The sequence below is a fragment of the Nicotiana attenuata genome, chromosome 12 (assembly GCF_001879085.1).
Source record: "Nicotiana attenuata strain UT chromosome 12, NIATTr2, whole genome shotgun sequence".
Classification (NCBI taxonomy): domain Eukaryota; kingdom Viridiplantae; phylum Streptophyta; class Magnoliopsida; order Solanales; family Solanaceae; genus Nicotiana; species Nicotiana attenuata.
In genome coordinates, this window is record NC_032000.1 from 30,645,917 (window position 1) to 30,651,916 (window position 6,000).

Below are 6,000 nucleotides of genomic sequence, written 5' to 3' on the forward strand. Positions count from 1 at the left end.
CCAGCTAATCTAAAATGCATTAATCACACATCAATTAGGATCAACAATTACCCATAACACTTATGAATTATCAACAAGACAATGATTTGAAGTTTTAAGCACAGAGAGGGACACTACAAAATGGGTAAAAGCTTGTAACGTGGTTATAAAATGAGAAAGGTCTTACCCTCAAATGGGTTGACTAGGGACAACAACATTGGTGGGACATGGAAAATTTTCAAGCGAGTCAAGGAGAGCCTACAATCACTTCTAAAGCCAAGCAAAACTTAGAATTTTTCCTATAAACACATCCAGGGCAAGTTCTACACCATTCGCACGGGTACTTGGACTTGCAACAAAACATCTCACCTCTCACACAACTGGATTGTTAAAGAGGGTAGAGTCGAGGGCCTACAACAACCATATTCAAGATTGAAAATCACTAATGGTTCGACTAAACCACTCGATGATTACTTAAGTCAACACAAGGGTCAAATGGTCACTAACTAGATCTATTTCTTTCCATGGACTTGTTTTTAATCATAAGTATGTAGTTAAGTGTGTTGGTACCAAATGAAGCGTGCTTGAATCATCTAGTTTAACTCAATTAGGTCCTCCTATTCATTATTACTACTATTCTTACCTAAACATCAAAAACGGATTCAATCCCTTAAGAAGGTTGTCATGCCATCCATCATTGAGAAGAGTCACCCGGTTCACACAAAAACCACTCGGTAAACACTTTTGGACTAAAACGAAAGCTAAAAGACACTAAAAAGTAGTCAAAATCCTCACTTATCATTCATCTACTTCTTTCATTTTATTTTAGCTCTATGTCTTTAATTTCTTCTACTTTTCATCTTTCTATGTCATTAACATGAGTAGCTGGTTTTTTATCTAGGGTTGTGATCCAACCCTAGTGTATAATATTTATGGGTGTTTTATATTATGTTTGCTATTGATTGAGTTAGTGTTATTTAGCCTTATTTACGTTTTAAAGTTAGTATTGATGGTTGCTAATATTTATTCATGCCTATTTGACATTGTTATTATTTGAGAAAAAGAAATTTAGTCTAGGAAAACTTGGGTAACAAGAAATCGAACTAGTTGAAGTATTGATTAGCTTAAATAAAGGATATGAACCAGAGATAGGGATAATCTAACTTGGACTCACATTTAGTTGCAGTTAAAGATACCCATTTCGACTTGAGAGAGCTAATTTTAAGTATTATCACGCTTTAACCGAGAGATATTGAGGGAGTACTTGAGTATTGAGAGTCATAAAAAATTAACAACCCCGATCTACCAAGCAAGCATGAGTTTACTCCACCCATTAGGTTTACACCTAGGTTAAGATTCCAACCCTAGGCTTTCCTCTATTTGGTAATACTTCAAGAAAAATTCAATTATTTACTTGTTTTCTAGCTTAGTCAAATTCCTTAATGGTTTATATGGTAATATTGATACACACTATTTTTTCAAATTTAAATCTAGTTATTTCGAGTTGCTCTCTCAAGTATTTCTTTGACACCCAATTTAAATTCCTTGTGGATTCAATTTGGACTCGCTTTGGATTTTATTGTTGTAACGATCGTTTCATATTCCTTTTTTGGGGTGTGAATTGGACGTGATCAATTTTTGGTGCCGTTGCCGGAAAGTTTACAGTGTTAGCTACATACGTGAGTTTGTCTCTTGATTATATTCTTTTACTTTCATGATTCTAACTTGTTGAAGTGATTTTAGGTTTCTAATAGTGAACAACCAACATAGAAGCATACCATTGGGAGAGGTAAATGGTGAAGAGGAACAACTTGATGAAATGCCACAAGTTCCACAACAAAATCGTTGAGGTTGTGGGCAATAAGACAATGTGCCTCCACCACCACCACAATCACAAGCGGTGCAAGACCGAATTTTGCCTAATGAAGGGTATGCAAGTGCCATAGTCCCCCCTCACATTAGGGAGGCAAACATTAAATTTACTAATGTGATGCTCACTTTGCTCGAGCAACGGGGTTATTCCACCGGGGCACCGACTTAAAATGCTTACAATATTTGAAAGGTTTTGTGGATACGTGTCGGGGAAGCAATCAAAGGAGTGTCTCAAAAGATGCATTATGGTTAAGGCTTTTTCCCTTCTCACAAAGGGGTAAGGAATTGGATTGGATAGAGCGCTGGCCTAATCATCTATTCATACATGGGATGAATTGGCAGCGAAGTTTATTTTAAAGTTCTTCTCTCCCGGGCATATGGAAACTCTATAGGATGAAATATTGGCTTTCAAGCAAGAGCCCAATAAACCTTTGCATGAAATTTTGGAGCGGTATAGGAATATGCTGAAAGAGTTCTTGAACAATGATATGACCGACAACATGACCCAACAAAATTTCTACCACAGTATTAATACCACAAATCAATGTGTGGTCAATCAATTAGCCGAAGGCAATTTCATGACAAAGCCTTATGCGGAGGTATGTGAGCTTCTTGATGAGATGACGGAAACTTCTTCGGCTTGACAAACCCGAGCCAATGTTCCACAACGTGATCCCAATATGATTCCCCTTCATAAAAAAATTTCAATACCATGGGCAAGCTATTGCGGAATTGACAACCACAATGACTCAACTCACTATGGCTCAACTTCATCGAACTCAATCTCCTAAGCAAGTTCATACTATGGAGGGGGCAAATGTTTTATCCAACAAAAAGTGAGCTAAAGGTCCCCAAATTCAACCTCGTGTGAATATTGATGCACAAGATGATGGAGGTTATGATCAAGATGACTCTTATCAAGAGCAAGAAGAAGAGGTATAATTTGTGAACAATTACCAAGGGCAACGGAGAAATATTTAGGTCTCCAATAAAACTCAATGGTGTTCTCAAAACAACCATGGCGATTAAGGTTCTAACAATCAAAGTAATTAGAATAACAACAACAACAACAACAACAACAACAACCAAGGGAATTTGGGAGGTAACTATTGACACCCAATTTTTCCCTACATATTTTTCCAATATGCAAAATACTTTCAAAACAGTATATATATGCATATATAAGTATATCCAAGTGTTTTATTATTTTTTCACAATTTTCAAAGATATAAATTAATATATTTTCCCCTTTGTTATCTATAAAACCTCAATAATTACTTCCAAAACTATCATTTTGGTAATTTACCTATTGTATTCTCATAATTATGTTAAAATATAGCCAAGGGAATTTTTATAAATTTTTTACAAATTTATTTAGTATTTTTAAAGCTAAATTGCATATAATTGCAATATTAGCCTCTTTTAAAATTTAATTGCATTTATGTTCACAAGATTAGGTCTGGTATTTTATAATAATTAATTATGTACTATAAATCATTTTAGTACCTTTAATTTATTTACAAAAATTATTTTATTATTTTTTATAAATTAAAATAGGGAAAAGTGGCTATTTAAATTATAGCCAGATTTGGCTTTCAGTTGTAGCCCAAATTGAACCCATTCGGCAGCCCAAATTCATACCCAATTAACCTGACCCAAACCCTATATACACCTACCCGAACCCGGAACCCATCTACCCGGTTTAATCCTGACCGTTGATCTCCCAGATCAACGGTCCAAATGAACCCTTTCCTTTTTAATCCCTAATACCCCCTAACCCTAGCCATTCCTCCTAGATCGCCACCCTCAGATGCTTTCACCTCCTCTCTTTTCTCTCAACCTAACCCTAATCCCCTTCAATCGCCGCCTTCTTCTCCGGCCATTTTCGGCCATCTCCGGCGACCACCTTTTAACCGCAAAGCCTCCAATGGTTCCACCATCACCTCGCTCATCATCTCTGAGGCCTTCAAGGGCTCTAGGCCATGCTGATTTGGATCTAGGGTTTCTGTTTTGTTCATGGCTTCTCCGGTGTGATTTTGGGCAAAATCGCACCATATTTGTTATGATCTTTGAGGTTCTAAGCAGGTTCTTCCATTTCTATCTGGGTTTCCTTTGAAACCCTAACTTTGTTAGAATCCCTTAAGATCTGTGCTATTTTTGGCAATCTATCTGTTTCTTTCTATGTTTTTACACTATTCTCAAGCTTCTTCTGAAAAATCATCGATTTCAAGTTGTTTTTTTCTTTTAAAAGTTAGGGTTTTTCGGAATTTCTTCTACACTCTGTTTAAATCGGCTCTTCATGTTTTAACTTCTATATCTTGAACGATTCTATGTTTTTACTCCTTTTTCAACTCGTCTATGTTGAAAACCCTAACTTCTTAGCCTCAACCTTGGGTTTCTGAGTTATGATACGATAATATGTGTGTTTCTATGATTCTGCTACTTTTGTCCAATGTTTGCTTTGTTAGGGTTCCATATTATGGCTATCCTTGCCTATTGTGTGATTTTGCCTTATTTTTTGTTCACTAATGCTTCTGATTCTTCACTTCTCCTACTTGTATCATGCTTAGCCTACTAATTCAAATTATGCTCTGCATGAATCTTTCATTTTATATGTGATTCTTGTCCTACTCGACCTCTTAGGGTTTTGATTTTGCTTACCATGCGTTCGTTCTTATAGAATGGGGGTAAATCAGTGCTATCTCCTATTCTTGCATCTTTGAATCCTGTGATTGATCTTTCACTGATTCTGCATGATTACTCTACTGATTTTTACCTTGTAGAATGTTTTTCTGACCTTATTCTACTGTTGATTATGCTATTAATTGATTGTTATATTATTTCCTTTATTAGAACCTTATGAACCTAGCCCTAATTATTTACTCTGTGCCTACTATGCTTGAAGTGTTTCCTTATCTGTTATGCTCCAGTTACCATTGATTTCTTTCCTTATTTGCTACCTGTTCTTACCGTTCGAATTGATTCCCTTAATTAATGGAAGTACTTATACTGATTTGATACTAATTGATACCTAGTTCTATAATTACTGCTTGACTTTGATTCTTACCTTATTATTCTACCTAGCTTCAAACTATATATATGCTCTCTCATTAACACACACAGACACGAACACTTTTGGTTCTGAACACACACTTACACTAAAAAAAAACTCTCTCTTGCTTATTACTACTTGTGCTACTGTCTGCTTAGCCGGCTGAAAGCCAAGGCTATACTTTGAAGTCCTGCTTACTTTCTTTACTGCACTTTGCTTCTTTAATTGATATGTTCTGATTAATTTTTCGCATCAACAACAACATGTTTCTTTACTGTTTCTTTCCTTCCAGTTTGCTTCCTGTTTGTATTTAAACAGTTCCATTATTAACGCATGTTATGTTCTTCCTTTCTGTCTGAATAAATATTTTTGTTATTTATCATAGCTTGTGGACTTTTGAATCCCTATCCCTAATGTAACTGGTATCTGTGGTTGGTTTGGGGCATGATAGCATTGAACATTGTTGTTCATAAACCAAACTTGATCCCTTTGGGATCGCAACCTCCATGTTTTCTAGTTGTTGTATGTTCTGGTTGGCTTAAAGGCATGCCATCATCTTCTATTACTATGCATGCCCCAAAGCTGACCCTTGCCTAAGTACATAGGCTCTTTGAATCCTCAACCCCTGACCACTCTTTGTATGAAGTCTTCAATTCTGTATTTTGCTAATTATTATTTCCCTATCACCCTTTTCTCCTTTTTCTTTTCCCCTCAGCTCTTAAAACTCTGTTTCTGCACTTTCACTCTCTTCTTAGACTTAAGTTCTTCCCCCTCAGGTGAGCCTTGCCTTGGGACCCATGAGCTCCCTCTGAACTTGGACACATGAGGGCTGACATTTCCACCCTGCACTCATCTCTATTCTGATTGTGTAACTTGGGTGTGAGCACTGCCCGGGGTCCTATTGAGGCCCTTATGGAACGCTAACACACCCAAGTCTGAGAAAGGCTTTGAAATCAATGGCATTGGAAATGATACGGTTCCTTGCATATCTCAGATAGGAAGTCAAATCAGGCTTGCCTATGGTTGTAACTTTTTCTTTCATTCTTTCTTTTGTAACTCGGTATTTCTGGTTTGTAATAAGTTGTAATAAACATTTG